The sequence below is a fragment of the Myotis lucifugus genome, unplaced genomic scaffold (genome assembly GCF_000147115.1).
Source record: "Myotis lucifugus unplaced genomic scaffold, Myoluc2.0 scaffold_11, whole genome shotgun sequence".
NCBI classification, from domain to species: domain Eukaryota; kingdom Metazoa; phylum Chordata; class Mammalia; order Chiroptera; family Vespertilionidae; genus Myotis; species Myotis lucifugus.
Genome location: NW_005871059.1, coordinates 9,124,804 through 9,148,802, shown reverse-complemented (window position 1 = coordinate 9,148,802; position 23,999 = coordinate 9,124,804). Strand labels below are relative to the sequence as shown.

Sequence of the window (23,999 nt, the reverse complement as noted above, 5' to 3'; positions counted from 1 at the left end):
TGGAGAAGAAGAACCATATCTAATGGGTATTGAAATGCAATTTCACAGACATTCTTGGAACAGTTCCTGTAATAATATTACTTTGCATTAAACCAATTTATTTGCTTAATGTGAAGTTATCAAGAAAACTAAAATCAGAGAAATAAAAAACATCCAGGCCATTTTTCTATGTAAAATATCAACAAAAATGAATACACACAAAAATAGGCTTGCATCTTTGGACAAAAATAGAATTTTATCAATATGATTGCCACAAAGATAATCAGAGACATTATTTGCAAGATTGTTTTGAAACTTAGGTCAGCATCACAACATTCCTGTAAAGACTTGTTTTATTATGTCAGTAATCGCAAGAGAGACTAAATCATAGGAGACTACTTCCAATTATAAATAGGTCACATATTCATATACATAACCTTTTTCTCACAATTGGGAACTTAAGCAAATAATTTGGTATATTTTTAACACAAGGAAAATATTCAGGCAGAAGCAAAGGGAAAAAATATCCTCTAGGATTCCAATCCTAAAATGGAAAAACAACCCAAAGCCTTTCTGTAGTTGAGTAAAAACTTTTAATTTTGCCCACTAGGTGACTAGAATTACTTATATTAATTTGAGTCAGGGACAATACTCAGAAGATATCTAGACCTTGAGAATAATAGAAACTCCTTTTTTTTCCCCTTCTCTTATGACATCATTTAACTACACCCAACAAGTAAAGGGATGATACTCTTGACAAATGAGTAAGAGAGGTATAGCTATTCTCACTTCAACTAAATATGTTTCATGGAGTGAGTAGAAGGGAGGTCATAACCATGTCTCTTATTTGGATGAGTTAAATGAATATGTTGTGTTCTAACTCAGCCCATATTCCTAAGTGGCCTGGATACTGCATTTAAAAAAAATGAATGTTTTGCACTGCACAATACTCAGATGGAGGGCAATTTTACTTTCATTATACTAGATTCATAAACATTTATCTTCAGCCTTCGTTTGAATCAGATTTGGGAGAATCTCATTGGTCTTCTAGTCCATATTTTGCTTGCATAAATTTTCTTTAAACACTGCTAATGGGGTGTTATAGCATTTCATCTTGAAAACTGTTATTAAGTACTCCAAAAACTAATGTATTTCATTAAAGAAAAATGTGAACAAATAAAAAGTCTGGCAAGATGTTGCGCTGAAATCCATAACCATGTCTATATTTCTTATGACATTTACCACCTACTTCAGTTATTTTAATTTCCTCCAGTTCTCTTTAGTTCTGAAGTCTGACACTCTAAACAGTCTTTGGAAATTATCTCTTTAGCATAGAGAATAAAGGCTCTATTGTTTACATTAAACCAGCTATTGCATAGTCACAAGTACACCTTAAGCCTGTGTTTGTTCTTTTAGACTCATCACACCTTTAATGAGTATTGAACTTGTTTACTATAACCTCTAGCCCTTTTGTAAATCATTTTTTGTTATCTAGATTTTCCTTTCACCGTAAGAAATTCATCATTGATTATGAATATGGTACTTTTCAATTGTGGTTTTGACGAAAAGGTCACATAGATTCTTATTTCCAATATGTTTTTTTTAAACCATCTGTCAAAGTTTTGTCTCTCTTGCCAATTTGATAATCATCCTATTCTTTTCTTTTTCATAAAATATGGAGCACTTCATGGATTTGCATGTCATCCTTGTGTAGGGGCCATGCTAATCTTATCTGTATTGTCCCAATTTTAGTATATGTGCTCCCGAAGTGAGCACAATAATCATTTTTTATATGTCTTCCTCCAAAAGAATGAACAAATATCCATTCATTTAATCTAGAAGTTTTGATCAACAGACCAAGAATCAACTGAATTATACTACAATATAATCTGAGTTTACTTATTCACAGAGATATATAGTTTATTAAAAGGAGAAAAAATTAGAGATTATTTAAGCAAGCATCATCTTTTAAAATTATGGTAAGAGAGCCTCATAGAAATGAAATGGCTTTCTTAATTAAATATTTATTGAAAACAAGCTATATTTTATTTATTTGTAGTACCCTCTTTTTCAGCAAAAAATTCCTATCCTATATAATAAAAGGCTAATATGCAAATTGACTGAACAGCAGAATGACTGGTTGCTATGACATGCACTGACCACAAGGGGGCAGACTCTCAACACAGGAGCTGCCCCCTGGTGATCACTGTGCTCCCACAGGGGGAACGTCGCTCAGCCAGAAGCTGGGCTCACTGCAGGCAAGTGCAGCCCGCCTCCGTGGCAGTCAGATATCCCCCAACGGGTCCCAGACTGCAAGAGGGAGCAGGCCGGACTGAGGGACCCTCCCACCCCACCCCCACTCAGTGCACGAATGTCATGCACTGGGCCTCTAGTACTATTATACTAGATTCAGAAGCTATGAAAATTAATTATGACTGGTTATTAAATTACATTAATTTATGTAGATTATAGATAATCGACATAAAAGGAATTCTGTTACTATTATAGTATATTTGACAGAAGTAATAAGTGACACAAATACCTTATTTTCCCCTGGTAATTACCATAATTTTTCTTGATGGATATGTGCATGATATCCTGATATTCAGTATTAGCAGAGAGTGCAAGAATATCAGTTAGAATCTTGTCTCACTTCTTACTTGAAAATAAATAAATGAACTCTGGGATCTTTCTCAATCTCAGAACATTCTGACCTCAGAAACAACTTTATCACAATAGTGGCTGCTGGCTTAGTTGTTAGAATAATTGTTTTGCTAACATTGAGAGAAGAAGCAAAGAAAAGTTCGTGATTTATTGATCTGTTTTTCTGGCTGGCTTGAAATAAGTGAATCGGTATCAATTCTCTATGCATCTATTGATTATTATATAAAAGGACCTGTACAAGGGCTGTTGAATACTGTTGAATGTGGCTAAGAATGTCTCCTGATAAACCTTATGAGATTTTCATGGGGTCAATTTTATTTGAGCACTACATTCTTATTTTTGTTATTTTCAGAGAAAATAGAAAGCTAATTTAAGTCAGGTACAGCTCTTTTTACTTGTGAATCCAACGGGATCAATGAGTCTAATGGGTTGATGGTAAAGTTCCAAATTAAAAACTGTAGTGGTTGATTCAAGTTTCATAACTCTAATGTAGTTCTCATAAATTCTTAAAAGTTAATTAAATTAATTTTTTAATTAATGTTTCACTGAAGAAAAATTGAAACTGCCATGCTGTTTTCTTCATCTTGAATCTTTCTTTCACGTTGTTCAAAATGTAAACCTTGCAACATTATCTTTGTACAAATGGGGATCTGTAGAGTGATCATAATCTAATTTTAATAAATGCTTACAACACAGTATTTTCAAGAACCATTTTCAGAAAACATGCCTAACTAGTATAATAGAAATAAATATAACTCAGATTTTCATTTCCATTTTTTAAATTAATAACATTTTATTTAACATATATTTCCAAAATTACAATTTTATCATATGACCAATGCAAAACATTAATGAGATGTGTTACTTATTTTTTTTCCCATTGTACATCTTCAAAACTCAAGGTGTATTTTACAGTCAAAGCACATCAAAATTCAGGCAGGGCTTGCTATATGTGCTCTATGTTACATATGGCTAGCAGTTACCACATTAAATAGCATGATTATAAATGCTGTCAAAAAATAAATGATTTGTTACCTCACATTGTGTCTTTATATTTTTTCAAATATATTAAGCAAGGTAGTTCCCTTCAAATAATTTAGAGAGAGGTAGTATGGTGGCTAAGAAATCAGATGTGGAACCAGACCACCTAAGTTCTAGAATATACTCTGTTTCTACTAGTTGTGTGACCTTGGGAAAGTTATTCTTTCTGATTACGTTCCTGTATTTTAAAAATTGGAGTAATAATAACATTAAAATTTGTTGGCATTGTTATGAAGGTAATTAGTGGGCTGGCACTGAGTGAGAGCTGTGCTACTTGTTTTCATTGTTGAAGAACATGTAATAGTCCTGCTGGTGTGGGTCAGTGGTTGAGCATCCACCCATGAACCAAGAGGTCACTGGTTCAATTCCCGGTCAGGGCACAGGCCTGGTTTGCGAGCTTGATCCCCAATAGGGGGCATGCAGGAGGCATCTGATTAATGTTTCTCATCTATGTTTCTATCTCTATATCCCTCTTTCTTCTTTTCTCTCTAAAAATCAATAAAAACATATTTTTTAAAACCATGTAATGTAATCTGAACACATTAAATGTAAATATGCTTGAACTTATTTTTAAAATATATTTCTATTTTTTGACAGCATTACAGATGTCCCCCATTTTCCCCTCCTGCCCCTGCTCCAGGCCTTCATTACACTATTGTCTGTGTTCAGGGGAGGTATATTACTATCATATATGCGGTCCATCACTGGCTGAAACTTCATTATGCTTCGCATAACTATATAAGAGTGTAATTGCTATCTGTGATATAATTTTCTTTTGGTAAAGTTTCAAACAACACAGTAAAATCTTCCCTAAAATTAAATCCCAGTTTTGGGCTTATTTTGGAAAATGTAATTTAAATTAAGACTGAAGAAATTCTTTTGTCTATACAGCATGGGGCAAAAGTAGGTTTACAGTTATATGTAAAACAGTTTATTCTTATATTATTTATTAATTATTATATTTTTAGTACAACTCTTAACCCATTTTTGGCCTACCCTGTATATAAATATAGTTTGGTTATAGATTCAAATACTATAAAGTATCCCTCCACACTCCATCTTGCATGAATTACTGGCAATATAAAAGGTTTTGTAGGGGCAAGAATTTTTTCTTCATTTATTTTTGTGGTAATTTATTCATTGTTGGACATTTAATATCCCAGACACTCTTCAATGTAATGTGTGTGGTATCCCAAAAAACATTTTACAATTAAAAATCCTATATAATAAAAGGCTAATATGCAAGTTGTTCCAAGGTTAGGAGTTCGACCAACCAGTAGTTAGACGTGCACTGACTACCAGGGGGCGGTGTGGAACATGGCGGGCATTGGCGATGCAATGCTGGCAGTGGGTGGCAGGAGAGGTGCTGCTGGCTTCGATGGGCCCCAATGAGAGCAGGACTTTGGCAGGATGATGGAGCAGGTGAGTGGGTGGCACCAGGCCAAGGCAGGTGTGAGTGGGGTCCCCAGATGGCGACCGGTGGGGGGGCGGGGCTGGTGAGTGGGTGGCACCAGGCCAAGGTGGGTGTGAGTGGGGGCCCCAATTGCCCTGCCCGTCACCCCACATATGGGCCCTGATCGCCGGCCAGGCTTAGCGACCCTACTTGTGCACCAATTTCGTGCACTGGGCTTCTAGTATCACATAAATTTCTAAAATTTCCGCTTCGTATAGTTCTACACTTTATGAAAATATTGTTTATATTTTATGCTATAGATTATATATTATATAACATACTGGGAGCCCAGCACGTGATTCAAAATCGCGCGGCATCACCCACCCTCCGGTTTGGCCCTGCCTCGCTTCCCAGGCCCCGCAGCAGTCGCGGCTGCTGCCAGTCAACCCCTGCCTCCATCTCCTGCCCTTGAAGCAGCTGCAGATGCTGCTAATCAGGCCCTCCCCCAGCGCAGGTGCGTGGAGGCCCCTGCCACCCCGCCCCTGACGCTGCGCACGCAACCTCCTCCTGTCGGGTCAACCCATTACCGCGTCCCGATTAATTAGCATATTTCTCTATTATATATATAGATGAGTGAACAAACCGATATAGTCATTGACATCATATCATTATGAATATAACTTAGAACTCAGAAATGGGAATAGAACTCACAGAGACAAAGCTTTCAGCTTAAGAAAGCCTGAACACCTGTAGAATGTAATGTCCTCCATGAAAACAGACAAGTTAAGCAAAAAATTAATTACCCAATAGCAATTTGACAGAAAGCAATTCTTTCAATGACTAATTAATTGAATGGTCGAAGTTCCAAGAATGAATGAGTTTAAAAGGATTTTTCTAATTTATCATTTTTTCAGTTATTAATTCATAAAAATATTTCTATAGCAATTTATACTTTTTGGCATCACCCAGTTGTCATTTTATTTGGAAAATAAATGACATGTAAATTTTGTATTGTGGATGTGGCTCACATAGCAAGGTCAAATATTTTATAACTAGTAGAATGTGTTTCATTTTCATAATGTTTTCATTCTCACCTACATTCATTTTTTAAAGAATAAAATTGCCTTCATGTTTTAATTGAAAAACCTTATGACCCAATTTTTTGCAAAGCACTATACTATAGGTTAGACATACTACACATCAAAGAATGGTTTCTGCCACCTTAGAGAAGGAGACTGAAACTTAAATCACACCAGGGGTTATACTAGTAATAATAGTTACATCTCCATTGAGTTCTTTTTTGTTTGTTTATAAGTTTTGTTTTGTTTTTGCTTAATTCCTTCACCATTTTCATCCAGCCCCATAACCTCACTTCCCTCTGACAGCTGCCAGTCTGTTCTCTACTTATGAGTCTGTTTCTATTTTGTTTCTTAGTTTATTTTGTCCATTAGATTCCATATTTGAGTGAAATCATATGGTACTTGCTCTAACTGGGTTATTTCAGTTAGTGTAATGCTCTCCACATTCATTTTTTATGATGTTCATTTACAAATGTCTAAGCATACGCTTAATTATCTTCTGTCTAAACTATTCTAGATTGAATTCCTTAATTTAACTGCCAAGTGACTATATGACTAGTAACATTTCAACTAAATTTATCTTCTATTGTGATTTCTTCCTTTCACTGTCCTTGGCAATTATTTATAAGCACTTGTTTGTTTCATCACCCTTCAGAATGATAACCGAGGAAAATGGCCATGTCTACTTCATTTAATCTTTATATTTTCTAAAATCTGTAGCTTTTTGGATAGCACTTTTTAAGCACTCAATGGATAGGTCTTGCTTCACTCACTAAGAGCTGAAACTTGAGCCAAACTATGGCTATGTCAACCCATTAGGAAAATAACCAGCTGGGTCTGGCAAATCATGCAGAGAAGGAAGTAACACATTAAACTTCAAGTTCAATGACTGCCATCATATATATAAGATAAACAGCCAATTGCTCTTTTACTTTAATTTTCCCAGTAGTTGTGTGATTGTCATGTCACTGGATTACTCAATGGATCACTTTAATGAATTACTGGTCAATTCGAAAAAGAAACTGATTCAAAATCTTCTTTAAAATAATTTCCCAGAGCCCAGCTGGTGTGGCTCAGTGGTTGAGCATTGACCCATGAATAAGGTTTGATTCCCCGTAAGGACATATGTCTGGGTTGTAGGCTAGATCCCCAGTGTGGAGCGTGCAGGAGGCAGCCGATCAATGATTCTCTCTCATCACTGATGTTTCTATCTCTCTCTCCCTCTCCTTTCTGAAATCAATAAACATATTTTAAAAAATAAAACAAAAATAATTTCCCAGGGAATTCAGTGTTTGCTGGAACTGATCATATCATCAGATAAATTTAGCCTGACCTACACATAGCCTGTGTCTCTGATGTCAGACCACTGACTGAGATACAGAAAATGAATTTTTTTCTTTGTCTTTTTTATTGAAATAAAATAGACATATAACATTGTGGAACTTTAAGGGAATTAGAGGAACCAGAAGCCCTAATAGAAATGCCACTGACTCCTTTCTTTTTTTGCTAATTCTTCCTTTCCCCCCCATATTCTCTCCTTTTTTCCCTTTCTATTGTTGCTACATAAGATTGAGAGACAAGACTCTTTAGTACTATATTCATAGAATGTGGTGAAAATAGATGTGCTAAAATAAGATGTACCCACCACTGTTTCTGCATTAGATATACAACATGGAAGAATCATGAAAAGCATGTTATCACAGGAAGAGACTGTATGTAACGGAGACCATTTGCCTGTCCATAAAGTACCTCAGGTGCACTTAAGAAGAAAATTGTATTGTATTGACTAAAAATAGTAAAAATTCCTTTTTACCTTCATAAGTTTCTATCATCTGAGAAAGTAAACAACTTTTTATTGTGCTATTAATATTATAATTATTCTCCTCCTCAAAAAACATTAAAGAAGAAAAATCTAGTATTGTACTAAGGTTAGAAGTAGCCCAAGGAGGGCAATGAAAGAAAATTGGTTGTTTTCTTTTTTCTTTCCTGCTCGCTTTTTTTGTCTGTTAAAATGCCCAAAAGAAGCAATTTTACTCTCTCCAATGTGGAAACAATGAATAAGCCCATCTTATTTCTGTCTCTAGCCTGAGATTCCTGGAATTTTGTACATTCTAAATATAAGTAAAAATACTGACGTGCCTATTGAGAAATTTTGCCTTCAGATTTTATTTCTACATAGTACGCCTAGAACACATGTGTTTGAGAAACTGAAGGATACGTCATCTAAAAAACATTTTTATAACCTCATTTTTTTTTTCACGAAGAAGCAAAACAGCAATCCTGGAGAAATAGCAATATAATTTTAATTCACATTGCTCTAATGGCTGAAGACCAGAGCAAAATAAACCAAACAGGAAGAGAAAATAGTACATATGGGTAATATGACTTGGTTAATGTTACTAAGGAACCATAACTTTTGACTTTAATAACTTTAATATGATTCAATTTTCAATTTTAACATTATAATGACTCACATTCCTAATTATCACGTTTTTCTGCATATCACATTTCTTATTCTTGGGATTGTTGCTTGCACTATTTCCTGGTTAGCACATTTATTTTATTTTTGTCTCTTAATAGCATTCAAACAACATTTCAGTATAATAATTCCCCAGTTGTATTTGGCATCCTTTGCTTAAAAAATTATGTTTCTGGAAAAAAAATGCTAAAACTTCCATACATTTTCTATCTTCCAAACATTTAGAGAATTGTATTTCCTCACTTTTATTCATATGCATTTATAATTTATTTAAAATGGCCAACATAATCAAAATAATTAAACATATTAAATAATTATTTCCACTCTTAGTTTCAGTTTTCCTAAGATTTGTACATTCTATGTCAACAAAGGCGAACTTTGATTATCTGTGCCATATTAAATAATCATATGGGTTATTTGAAACCAGAAAAAATAATCTAATATCTTTTTAAATTGATCTCAAGTATATTACACAATGCCTCTGCATCAGATTTTTCTTCTTAAAAAATTCTTAAGGCGGAAGTGGTAAAATATGCTTTTATTTAACTAGCAGAAACACCCATTACATCCAAATCTCAGACAGAACTCAATATATGAGAAAAATCAAAGTTTCTCTGGGTGAATCAGAGCACGTTATTCTGTATATAATTTTCTACTTTTCTCTGCAACAGCTTGTGAAGGTACAAAGTTAACTGAATATTATACAAAACAATGTTAGAAAATCAGAATCTGTTCTCAAACTAAAACATAAACAAAAAGTATCCAGGATTTTCTGTTTATAAACCAAGGAAAGAAGCACGGTTTTCCACTCTTGCTCCCCAACTCACCAAATCCATCCTATGTATCTACGCTACTTTGTATTTATTTCTTACCACTCTCATCACATTTTAGAGTTTTATTCTTTATATGTTTATTTCTAGTTAGTTTGGCTTCTTCATAAATTTAGAGCCAGTAACCATCATGGGTCCCATATCACTCTTGCTAATACTGTGTTGGACACACAGTAAGTACTCAGAAAGTGTTTGTTAAATGAATGAAATGATGAATAAATTAATAACTGACTACATAAATGTGTAAATTAAAGAAGAAATTAAATATATATAAATCAGTAAAATAATTGGTATAAGAGAATATTCAGCAACACTAATTTGCAATTAATAATCCAATCATGTACAATCAAACATACTAACATTTTTGCTTGTGCATCTGTAGCCTCATTAAATTTTCCTTCCACATGTGTAAACAAATCCATCTAAAATTTGGATTTATCAGTTTTATATGTTTGCAAGAACTTGTTTGTTATAGATTATTCTTCCCTTCTCTATTTTCAACATTTTCCCTCCCTTGATTATTTACCTCCAGAATAAAAATATATTAAAGTTTGTCCAAAATTAAGCGCGTGCGCGCGCGCACACACACACACACACACACACATGAAAACATGTTCTGTTAACTCCATGACCAGTTTATTTCTCATTATTCATAGTCAAGCATGAAATAGTATTGTCTACTCTTTCCATTACCACTAACCCACCTTTCATTTATTCTTCATCCCATTGTCTATATCTTACCCATTATCAATACAATGTGTTACTATTGCCTAAATGAAAATAATATGAATAATAACAAAACTTTTTGTGATAATGACAATAATAATACCATGTCACTGAGCACTTCCCATATACAAAGCATTGTTTTAAGTATGTGTTTAAGTTACATTTTAATTTGTAGTTATGCTATGTCTGTGAAATAGGAACTATTACAAGCTCCCTTTTGTGAATGAACTGAAACACATATAGCTTAGACACACAATATTAATGGGGGAATCAATATTTAAATTTAATCTGTAGTTGGCAAAGCTCACAATTTTATCCACCAGAATATAAAGACTGTCACCAAAGGCTAAAAAAGATCTTATGTGACTTCTTTCCAGATCTAACATGTTGATTGAATGTTTTCTCCTCTAGAAATTAGAAAGAACTTCACACTTGTATAAAGGTTAATACTTTTTTTATTAAATGAAATCATAGAGTTGTTTATTTGCTGTATGGAAATACATAGTATCCGAAGGGTGTATTTGCAAACTGGAGTCAAAACAGTTAACTGTGCCCATTATTAAAAATGCTTCTCATCTCGTGATTAATTCACCCTTCTTCTTTCTTTGTGGTACTAGAACTAGATACCATAAACATTCCCCTTTGCCCGCTTTCTTTAAAAGAGTGACCTTGAAATACACTGTAAAACCATAAATGTCGGAAGGCACTTTCTTCCTGTACCAGGTGTGCTATTTTTCAACATGACATTCCCAAACAGTAGCATCTGGGAAACCTGGCAGCACTCCCCTCAGGGGTCCACAGGGACCAGTTGTGACCAACATCTAGTGTGGTTTTCTGTCACCATGCAGGTCACTCCTGGAGAACAACTGAGGCCATGTCCTCCAGATAGATTTTCCACTACCAAGTGGACTTATGACCTCCAGCCACTGATAATTTGCACGTTCTTATGGTAGCTCTGTCCTTACCAAAAGTATCAGAATCTTTGCCTTAGCAGGGGACCCCAACTAAGTTCCTAGGTCCTTCGTAGTTCATTGGGTCTCTCAGCCCTAGAGGTCAGAGCTGCTTTTTGTGTTTGCTACTTCAGAACCACTTAATATTCTTTCCCGCCTCTTTTAGTAGTGAACAAATATTTATAGAAAATTCTTCCTGCTTCAGTCACTAATAGGCTTTCTATTTCCTAACTGCTTCCTGACTGATTCAAATACTAAAGCATTTCCTCAGGAAGAAATAAATTGTCCCATAAGGATGTACAGGAACTCAGAAAGGCATGGGAAGCAATGGGAAAGGTGAATATAAAGGCATATATAGCTGCAATGCCTTGTAAAGTTTCCAATATGATGCAATAAAATGCCTGGTAAATAATACCACAAAAGGTAGAAGGGGGACTAATGCAGCTAAGTGATTCTTTACTCCTTGCATTTTCACAGGCAAATATTGCTATTCATACTAGATTTTTAAAAAATCCTTACCTGAGAAGATTTTTCCATGATTTTTAGAGAGGGTGGAAAAGAGTGAGAAAGACAGAGAAATATCGATGTGAAAAAAACACATTGGTTGGTTGCCTCCTGCAAGAGCCCACACCAGGGCCAAGGCCAGGGAGGAGCCTGCATTGTATCAAAGAATAATAGTATAATTCTATATAAATAAAACACAATTGGAGAAGAAACACTGATAATAAAAACATCAACAATACTTGGTAATTACAGAATAAGCTGATCAAGTAGATAAAAAGAAGCAAATAAATTATTGAGAGGAGGTTAGACATAAACTCAGATATAATAATCATATATTAAAGTTAAGTGGATTTTGAAACTCCAATTAAAAGACATATATCATGAAGCTGGAATAAAGTAAAATCAACCTCTAACTCAATATTGATTTCTTCAAAAATCAGAATCCAAATTATACATAAAGTAAATAAATAAAGAATAAATAAGTAAATAGACAAGTAATGATATGTGAAATAAAGCTGAAAATATCAGATAATAAATAGGACATTTCAAAATGATGAAAGATTCAATTCTTCAGATTTAAAATTTTATGGACCTATTTACAGTCCCCAGTAGATTGATAGAACTGTAAAATAAGTAGGCAACCCCTCTCTCATAGCAGGATAATTTAATACATCACTCATAGTTTCTGACAGAAAAGAAAGAAAGAATCTGTAATAATGTTTGCTGTATTTCACAGATAACCCTTACCAGTTCAAAGAAGTTCTTCTATCTTTAGTTGTTGTTTTTTAAAAAAAGTGTTTCTTTTTATCATTATATTGAAATGTGCCAAATAAATTTTCTGCATGTTTTAAGATGATTGTATTATTTTCTCCATTTTTTATGTAGTAAAATTAATTATTGGTTTTTCATTAATGTTAAACCAACATAGAATTCCTTATATGAACACAACTTGATAATTATATTGTACTATTTTATTATGTATTGATGAATAACTTTGTTAATTTGTTTATGATATTGTATCTGTTTGGCAAATATTTTTAACAATAATAATAATAATAATAATAATCCTAGGGGATCCAAGATGGCTGCTGACAGGAGGGCAGGCTGCAAGATAGTGTGTGAGTGAGAGAGTAAGAGTGCATGGACATGTGGGAAGTGTATGTATTTGTGAGTGAGGGACAGCTATTCCACAGGACTGCTGGGGACTGGTGGACAGGCTTTCCTGGTTGGGCAGCCTCTACTACTGCTGAAATCTCTCCTGGAGCAGCCAGCTCTGCCACAGAGATGGCACCATCTTGAAGGGGAGAGTGGCCCTACCTTCAAATGAGGAGACCTCGGATACCTCCCGGGACCCTACAACCACAATGCCCAGGGACCAGCTGCCTCAGCTGCAAACCCACAAACATCAAGACTCCAACTTTCCCGGCCATAGGCACCTAAAAAGTTTGTTCAGGCGGTGACAAAGTGGCGCTGAATATGCAGACGGGTCCTGCGCCTTCTCACAGAGCAGATAGAAGGAACAGCTGAATCAAACATCTACCCGGAATTGGTGAATTAAACACAGCTGGTGAGGCAATCCATGGATGGGAAGGTCAGAGATCGCCTAGGGAGAGGTGAGATCTGGGATCCAGGCTGGAGGGAGAAACACACCCATCGGGGACTAGAGTCTCAGAGGGAGACTGCACCCCACCAAAACCGCAGCTCTTGGGGTCAGTGTAGCCCTCGAACATGGAAGGGGGTCCACAGGGCTGCTGGCAGAGGGAAACTCTAGATAAAGCCCACAGACATGGGAATCTGTGCCCAGAAAGGCAGCCTGAAGCTCTATACATGCCGCGCAATGCTGGGGAAAAAGACACGAGTCAACATGGTTCCTTTGTCTTTTCTTTTTTCTTTTCTTTTTTTTTTTTTTACCTTCTTGCTTTTGCTTGCTAAGTCCAGTACATAGAATCTTCCAATTAAAAATACTCTCTGAGACTGCAGGGGAGAGTTGTTTTTGTGGAAACTGGGAATCAGAATAAGGAGAGACAAGCAGGAAACCAGCTCTGGGTCAGTCTGTCCCTCCCACCCAGTATTAAGTGCAGCAGGGAAAGAAGAATCTAAACACTAGGGAGTGGAGCCATTTAGTTCTGGAAATTAATTCAGAAACACTGCCACCCAGGCATTGTGTCAGAAATTGGCTCTTGTGTAAATACAACAGAAGGCAGGCAGAGAAACAATATGAGCAGAGGGATCCTGCCTGCTTGAAAACAGGTTGTGGCTTATGACACAGAGGAGCGGTGGACCACAGGGAACTTCAACACTGTGCAGACTGCCTTCCCCTGCTGGCCAGATGACCCACAACTGCGCTCCCCTGACAGCCATCTGGTATCGGCCATTTTTTGACCACATGGGGGAGGCCATCTTCTGTGAGGGCATGACAGTAAATTTGCATATTACCTCTTTATTATATAGGATATAATAGTGGGCCCTGATCGCCAACAAAATGGACAACCTAGATGAAATGAGCACAATTCTTAGAAAAATACAAGCTCCCAAAACTCAATCAGGAAGAATAAAAAACCTGAATAGGCTGATCACTACTGAAGAAAATGAAGCAGTGATCAAAAGTCTTCCAGCAAACAAAAGCTCTGGTCCATATGGCTTTACAGAGGGGTTCTACCAAGCATTCAAAGAAGGACTAAAACCTATCCTCCTCAGACTATTCCAAAAAATTCAAGAGGAAGGCACATTCCAAGCTCTTTCTATGAAGCCAGCATTACACAAATTCCAAAACCATATACATAAAGACACCACAAAAAAAGAGAACTACAGGCCAATATCCTTGATGAACATAGATGATAAAATCCTCAACAAAATTCTAGCAAATTGGATTTGGCATTACATTAGAAAGATCATACCAAGTGGGATTTATTCCGGGAATGCAAGGATGGTACAATATCTGCAAATGAATAAATGTGATACATCACATAAACAAATTGAGAGACAAAAATCACATAATCATATCAATCGATGCAGAAAAATCATTTGACGAAATTTAACACCCTTTCTGCATTATGCTTGTTCCATAAAAATGCATTAAAAAATATTCCTTCTCTTCTATTCCCAGGAAGAATTTGTCTGAAATTATAATTGATTCCTTCAATGTTTGAAAACAATCCCTTCAAAAATATTCTGAGAATGATGGTATATTGCAAGATAATTTTTAAATAACCAATTTAATTATTTAAGCAATTATTAAATTATCTAGTTTTGTATTTTTATTTGAATAAATTTTGGTTAATTGTATTTTCCTGAAAATTTAATTAGTTCTTCTTATTAAAATTGATTGGTACAATGTATTTCAACATACTATTATTATGTTTACTCTGCAACTTTTAAAATACAGCATGGCCAAAAGTAGGTTTACATTAGGGAGTACATGAAATGGTTTATTCTTGTATTATTATTTATTAATTATTGTATTACCTTCCAAACCAACTGTAAACCTACTTTTGCCTCACCCAAACCTTTCTACTCCTAGAAATATTGTTGTCCTGTCCTTTTGTTAATAAAATAAATTTAATAAAATACTCTAGTTTTGATTATATTTTTATTAAAGAATAAAATAATATTTGTTTTTCTTTCATTCTATTCTGTTACCATTTGCCCTTATCTTTAGTGCCCTACCTTTTGGAATTATTCTAAATATTTAATGTTATTGCTTAGCTCACTAATTGTGAGCTTTTCTTCTTTTTATATATTTTTTTATCTAGTATATTTACTTTGCTTACTTCTTAATATATTCTGATTTTTATTATGAGTTTATTTTTATTATAGAATAATACTCCAATAGTGCTCAGGTCTTACATGTACAACTTGATGGGCATTTACAAATTTAAGTGTCCATTTAACTACCAGATTTGTCATGAATTTTACTATATAAATTCTAAGAAACTTATATACTCTAAGATATGTAAAACAGTTTTCCTTTTTTCTTTCCTCATCCTAAACCTAAAACTGATTTTTTGACCAAACTTTCTTAAAAACAAAAAGGCAAGTACTAAGTTTAGTGTACCTTTCTTGACATTAAATTTTCTTTCCTCTTCATATATTTATAACTCATAAAACAAATATTTAAATAATTATTCTAACTTGATATTATTTGATGTTATTACAACATGAAATGAGTTATTATGGTTGAATGATAAGTCAACTAAAACCATAAACTAAAACCATATGGTTAAAATTATAGCCTAATATATAATTTAATACAAGAGTTTGAAATAAAAACATCTTCTAAGTGATATGAGAGGTTCAATATATCAGTCAGAAAACTATTATGCACATGTCTTGGTTACATGATTTTTTCATAATTCTACATACCATAACTTGTTTTTTAAATCAAATATAAATCATGAAATTTACCTAATAAATGTAAAATGATTGCTTGATTTCTTTGGTTCCACCATTATTCAAATTTACAATAAACATATGACTCATTTTCAACTAAGGTGTGACATTGCTGTCCTTGAACTCAATGACAGTTAAACAGGCAGAAGTTTATGTGAACATGTAAAAAGTTAAAAGCTGCAGCAACATGTTCAGTGCTTTCTTCTCACTGGAAGGATATTCTTTCACAGAAATATAGAACTTGTCTAGAGGCAGATTTATAACTGATCTTCAGTGTATGATCAGACTACAGGTCACAGAACACTTCCTCTTTTTGTAAAATGAAGTTCTCACACTAAGCAGAAGTGACAGATAAAGAGTCTATCACTCTGTTATATATTTGAGGTGAACAGGAGGGAAAATATCTATATATATAAAAACCCAGCGACCGTTACAGCGGAACGACCAGGACAACCAGAATGACTGGTGGCTATGACAGGCATTGCAGTAGCCAACCAGACTGATCTGGGTCGAATCACCCCCAACATCCTGATCAGGGTGGGGCCAGCCAGCCAACCACCTTGGCTAGCAGAAATTTGGGGTCCAGGGACATTGGAGGTGCTTGGTCTCAGGCAGTTGTGAGGGAAAAGCTCTCCTTTGGCAGAAGTGGGCCCGGGATCAGGGCACCGGAGTCGGATATGGGGTGGGGAGGCTTTCCTGGTGGCCATAGCAGTCCCCCAAGCATCTGGCCCTGGTCAGAGCAGCAGCTGGAATAGGGGCTGCGTGGTGCAAGGGGAGGTAGCACACAGGAGCCAGGAGGTGTGAGGCCCGACCTTGGCTCTTACCCCACCTGCTGAGCCCAGCAGCACCAGCAGGTGGGCCATGGTGTGCAGCAAGTCTCTGGGCCACCAACTGGAGGGGAAGTGTGCCAGGAGGGCAAGGCCCTGTGCCAGCCAGAGCCCAGAGTGCCGTGGGCAAGGCCGGAGCTGGAAATCCTGGTGGAGTGGGCGGGTCTGCAGCCCCATGCCTTTTTGGCCTTGGCCTTGGAATTCTGCAGGCAACCAGTGTACTGGCTACCAGCTCTTCAGAGGTCAGCCCACTTCAAGAGAAAGGATGTTGCAGAAAGTGACAAGGGCATAGCAGGGATGGGAAATGTGGCCATTTTAGGGAAACACAGCTGCCACGGTCTTCAGTAACTATGAACAGATAATCTTTGGTCTCTGTTCTACAGAAGAGGAAGCTGAGACTCAAAGAAGGGAGCCTTCCGCAACACCTCACCCACTTCTCAGACCTGACCCTGTGCAGCATTGTTTCCGTTGAAAGTAGAGGATCCAAAATGTTTTTAGATCTTTGCTATTTTAGGCAGGAAAGAATTTAGTACAGGGAATTGGTGCTTGGGAAATCATCGGAAAGCTAGAGGAGTGGGTATTAGGCTGGGCCCCCCAGGAAAGACTCCCTGGCCAGCGGGAGGAGCTTCCCCTTCAGTCACAACTGAATTCTGAGACACTCTGGCATAGCTGTGACCCAGGGATTGGGAAACTGCTGCCCCTGCAAGTGCCCTCCAGCTCCCACAAAACAGGTCACTGAGGACTGCCTCTGCCACAACTGTCTGTGCACAGCCTCGATTCCGTGCAGAAAACCTCCACATCTCTGCAAACATGATCACCAGCAGCAAACAGCCCAAACTGCAGGAAGATGCCTCTGCCCCACTTCTGCCTTCAAAACATTGTGCAAGGTGCATCCAATCAGCAGAAACAAATTCATATCCAGAAACCTAGCTGCAAAGGAGTTTGGGCAATTTCAGACTTTTATCTAGGAGTGAGATCTTGCCAATGTACCTCATGTGCCTGGTATTGATAAAAATGGGGCCTGGCTGGTGGGGCTCAGTAGTTGAGCATCATTCTATGAACCAGGAGGTCACGATATGATTCCCAGTCAGGTTTCAGGCTCAATCCTCAGTAGGGGGGTGCAGGAGGCAGCTGATCAATGATTCTTTCTCATCATTGATGTTTCTATCTATCTCTCCCTTTCCCTTCCTCTGAAACCAATAAATACTTTTTTAAAAAATGGGGTAATGCTGTATATATGTGTTATAACGAGTTTTTCACTTCATAGATCACTAATGTCTTTCCTGTTAAAACCACACTTATAGAACATTAATTACTTATTCATTTTAATTGATCTCAGAGAGAAGAAGGGAGAGAGAGAGAAACATTGTTCCATTGTTTCCTACACTCACTGGACTGGGTATTGAATCTGCAATCTGGGCATGTGCCCTGATTGGCAATCGATCCACCACTTTCTGGTGTATGAGACAATGCTATGCTGGTACCCTGACCCCAAATTCCAGTCTCCAGAACTGTGAGAAAAACACATTTCTGTTGTTTAAGCCACACAAATTTATGATGTTTTGTTACGGCTGTCTGAGCTGACTAATCCTATATAATAAAAGCCCAGTAACCAAATGGCAGAATGACTGGAATGACCAGAACAACCTTGGCCCCTCACTCCAGCCGGCCCCACCCCTAATCAGCCCCCATCACAAATTCATGCACTGGCCCTCTAGTTGTTAAATATTATTGTGTAGTTCTCCAGATGTTTTTCAATAAGCTTTGGATCCTGCTCATATTCTTTATCCCTCCAAACCCAAGCAGCAGTGGAAATATTTCAAGATTTCTTTTGTATCATGATATTTTAAAATACAAATAATTTTTTCTAAAGACATATAATTTTTCTAATTTCAATACAAAACTCTTGTCATTTGAAGTAAAAAATAAAAATTCTCCACGACTTCTTTAACTGGATCATGTGATTAAAAGTGTTTGCCAATTAGGCTGGTTTCTGCAGCCGTTTCTCATCTTCAAAGCACTTAGCAATATCTGGCCTACAATTTTCTTGAAAGTACCCCTATAATTTCCCTTTCGCTCAAACATCCTATTGGGAACTTTTTCTCCATCAAACCACTAGATTCCTTTGTGTAGCAAGAAGTGAGTATGCATACTGTTTGTCCAGGTTTTTATACCATTTTTAAAAGGTTCTTGTGTGAGTTGGTGTTGATTTAAAAAAAAAAAATTGTGACATATTCTAGATTACCTATCATTTCATTAACATTGGTTAGTTTTGTTTTGTTTTGGTTTTATATAAGAACCTCTCTGTGAATGAAGACTTGTTTAAGACAACACTGGAACTACGGTTTTGTAGGAGAGGTGAATGAAATTCAAGGAGCCAATCATTGATCTGGCACCTTACTGCAGATGCTAATGCAATTCCTCCAGGACAGATTTCTGTTCAAGATGTGAAGATGAAGCACTAAATATGTAGTTCTTTGCCAGTTTCAGACCACTCTTTGTATAGGAAAAGTGACTGAATTACATCATTTACATACATCATAACTATGACAGAATGGCATTTATTGGTGACATCCATTGATTCATTAACCTAAATTGTGAACATCTTGATTTTCAGTTTATTACACAAAAACTCTTCAAAAAAACAAAAAAACAAAAACTGTGATATATCATCAATACATCGCTGATCATACACCTTGAGAGTGGAACCTTTTCAAATTCTCATTCAGTATCTTGTCTTAACAATTTACTCACTATATTTTACATGCTGGCATTATTAGTTTTTTAACATCTATGTGATTTATTCTTTTCTGGACAATATTCCTTTCTACTAAATAACCTGATCCCTTTATACAGAATGAACTTTCTAATAAAACATTTATTTTTAGATTCTACATGCCATATAAAATAATAAGTACCATTATTTGTAAAAAACAAACAAAACAAAACATGATATATAAATCTCTTTAGTTTTTCTGAGTTGCCACAGAAGACACAAAGAAATATGCCAAATTTTACATGGGTTAGTCAGCCCGTTAAAACCCACTGATTCAAAGCTTCCATTATAAAGGCAGGTTTTATACATCCATTCAACACTGGTGCATGATTCAGATGTTTATAATTCACTAATCTTATCAGAACTCTCCCTTGGCCCCACCTCCAATCCTCCTTCCATTTCACAACTCATCTTCATAGATCACCACATTGGATCATCAGACAAGTTTGTGAAACATAAGAGCTGAGAAAATGCCAAAGAAAGGGGTATAATAGAAAATAAATGAGAACATTGGAAGAAGAAAAAAGAAAGCATGATATAATTTTCTTCTCACCTATAATCCAAGTTTTGTAATGTCCTTCACAACAGGATTTGCATTCGTTTGACCAACTGTTGTGATTCTTACTAACCTACGGCCACTTGAATGTAAATTCTCCTCTTAATATTTTTTGACACATAGGTGGTATTCCAGTTAATTCTATGATACGTGGCATATTAATGTATCTAAAGATGATGACACATTTATAACACAATTTCTTGTGATAGCTAGCTGATGTACAGAACCTCCTTTTCCACCAATCTGTTTCCTTAACATTTTTAGCATTAAAACTTCCAGGATATTTTAATTGAGTAGATTGCACCTGTTACAAGTGCCTCAAAGATCCGAATTATAACACATTCATTTTTATCACATAATAGAGATGAATTTGGATGCTCTTGTAGTCAAATTTTTCCTGAACATGATCTTTGTCCTAAATTATATAATCACTGAGGGAAAAATAAAACAGGATTTGTACAAACCATTAAGGATTGTCCTGTAAGGGTTTGAAAGTCAAACATATCAATCTTAAGATGAATTGGGAAGTATAATATTAGGTCAGTTGGAAAACAAAATACTATTAAGACAGCATTAGAGTTGTTATTTTTGCAAGTTGGTAAAGTACTGTGAAAATGAAATTATATACAGTTGATTCTCATTATTCATTGCAGAAATGTCTATAAGGTCATAAACAATAAATTAGTGAATATTGAACCATTGCTTAAGTGAAAATACAGGGTTAGATTGCTGCAAGTATCTGGTTACAACATTTCCAACAACTGATAAATACATAATCTTGTTTTATGAGTGTTTCTGTTTAAAAACACTGTGTTTGATATACACTATTGACCCATTAACATTGAACTCACAGTCAACAACACTAAAATTAATGTCTAAATGAAGCTCATCTATCAAATATTTTCTCCATAAGACACATTCTTTCTTGCCTTTTTTGTGCTTAGAAAAATAAAATAGCATTCTAGCACTTCAATGAGAGGTCATTTAAAGAACAAAACACCAAGAAAAGCAAAAGTCATATTACCAAACACACTGGAAAAGGACACTTGTTTAAAATATTGAAACAGGAAGACATAGCATCACTGTGTTTGACCTCAGCTGGGAACAAGCATGTTGGGCAACTCAAGTTTTTGCCACTCTGCTCATATCTGCTATTGACAACAGAACTGATTTTGGGGTCATAAATAAATTTTTGGAAGTAGGCAAATTCACCAATAGGGAATTTGCAAGCAATAAGGACAGACTACACCTGGAAAGGAGACCAATAAATGGTTGTGATTCTGAACCTCCAAGAGCAACCCTGATTTAACTAATTACTACTGCCAAAGATTGCCACACAAATTACTCACTCTACAGCAACAATCCAGGAAAACAAATCACTCTATTTATCACTCTAATTGTATAATCTCAAACCCCTATGTAGTGCTTAGTCTTGGTGACTTAGACTGCCCAGTATTTCCAAACTTTAGTGTGTAACAAACTCACCTAGCAAGTTTGTGAAAACACTCTGTGACATCCCACTACCAGGTTGTGGTAGGGCCTGCGAATTTGCAGTTGCCGGGCATGGTGTTGTTCTAGAACCACAGGGAGGTGTGGTTCTAGAACCACAGGGAGAACCGATGGCCTAGATTATGTATCAGGAAGATTTTCTAATCTGGTTAAATCTGCAGGACTGGGGATCAAAAGAGACTGCCTGGACATCTTTGTCTCTTTCTCCTAGCTTTACCTCTCTCATAAGACTGTGTTGCTTTCATGTCAAATACCGAAAAGTTAAATAAAAAAAAGGAAAGAGCTGCCAAAGAAAGAGCAATTTTATTTGTTTTGTAGTAGAGTTCACCATCCCTAGGTTTCCCTGGTGCATGATATTTGTGTCACTTGGAAGGTAGCTTTATTTTATTCCACCAGATTTATGATGGTGCTGAAAAATATTCCAGAAAGGAAAAGGAAAATAAAATTGCAAAGTAACTAAATAATGAGAATTCAAAGTTGACAAAAACACAAAATTAATATGCGCGTAAACTTAAGAGATTTTATTCTCTCTTGAACATATTGGAATTTCTAATCCTAAATATACTGATATCATGGACTTTAAAAAACTGCCCTCATCTTTCGGAAGGTTAAAACACAGGGAGCAGGTCTCAAAAAAAGTAAACAAGAGAGCGAATAATTAAGTACATTCATGCACTATATTGTCTGATTTTAGCTTAGAAAACTCAACAAAGCATTTTCAAATTTATGTTATTGCTGACAGTATTAAAGATGTTTCCTATTCCCCGCTTTAAATATTCTTCCAAAAAAAGCCATAAGGGAAGATAATGTCAATACTGAAATTCTAAGAGAACAACAAATCGGCACATGTAACACCTCTTCTTGTGGTATGACTCGTTGCCAGCTATATAATTTGGTAAAATAATGATTTTATAGTAATCTTCTATTTATATAGCAAAGCCAAATTTTACAGTTATTAAAAATACCATTTGTTAATATAACTATAAATCTAATACAAAGAGAATTGTCCTATAGGTATTTTGCCATTTAAGGTATGTAACCTTTACTACCTGCAAACTATTTTAAAATTAAACTTAAGGAACATAAAGATAAATCTCTATCAAATTTTAAAATGGTGTTCAAAATATAATGGTTAAAAGATGTGGTTTTGATTGGCTGATTCTGGTGAATTTCCGGGGACTGTTTTCTTACCAGACTAGGCTGATGTACTTCATAGGAGCCTTCTATTAGAGGGGTTTAACAACACATAAGCTGAGGCAGACAGCATGGACTTAGGGAAATCTGTATATGAAGCCAGTTAATTTACATATTTGTTTGTGTGTTTTTTTTTCCTGCAAATTGTGGGTAATAAATCTTACAACGTGGTAATTTGTCTTCTGTGCCTGGTGTAAAAATAACATTTAATAGCTAAGTGCAGGTTTATTTGATGTTGCCACAAATTGATTATTTTCCCCTGATTTTGAAATATTCAACTTCAGATAAATTCCAATTTTTGATTCCCAAAATAATTGAATGGATAATTTCTCATAAAGTGGGGGAAAAAATCCACTAAGGCCATATATTTTTGCCCTAATTGAACCTTTGGATTTTCTCTGTGAGAGTAGGTAAATTGATTTATTTTACGATACTGATGGAAACCATTTATTGCATCACAGGAACAATTCAGCTTCTAACGCTACTAGGGATCCAGAATTACAAGTCTCTATAGTTATAATGGAGTACCTGCAAAATCCAGGGCCGATTTACTTATGGGGATTCTCTCCATCCATCAATTATAGTGGAATAGAGATAGTTTATGTTAGCCTGAAGAAAAATAAGTCATTTGTTATCACCAGAGCCACTTTGACAAAGATGATTTTGTCTATGGCAGAGTTTTGTTTTCTCTTTTAACCCATACATCATTCAAAAATGCTGCCATCCTGATGGAAGTTAATACCTTGCCTCCAATTGCCAACTTCAAGTGGTGCTTTGGTAGCAAATTTACTCAAGAATATTTATGTAAAAATACTTGGGATAAAAAAATACTGGAAAATAAGGAAAAGAAAGCATCATATGGAAGATTCAGAAGATAAATAGTTCCCCAGGCTATTTTATATAAGAACTTTTAAAAATTGATGGACCTACATCATAAATAAAATGTAAGTGTACACAGACTATAAAACAGGAAGAGATATCCATATTGATCAAGATTAGAACAAAAAACCACTGGTTAAATTTAAATAAGAAATGTAGAATCATGCAAAGATTATGAAGAATTTAAAACATAATATCTAATTTAAAATACATGTGGGAAGCAA

The 23,999-nt window shown here is 35.7% G+C and overlaps 1 non-coding gene across 1 annotated transcript; it reads right to left on the bottom strand.

Moving 5' to 3' along the window:
• Window positions 1–1,648: 1,648 nt before the first annotated feature.
• LOC111825046 lies at window positions 1,649–1,755 on the bottom strand. The gene has a single exon (XR_002828155.1). It is a non-coding gene; the product is annotated as a U6 spliceosomal RNA (small nuclear RNA).
• Between the last annotated feature and the right edge of the window lie 22,244 nt (window positions 1,756–23,999).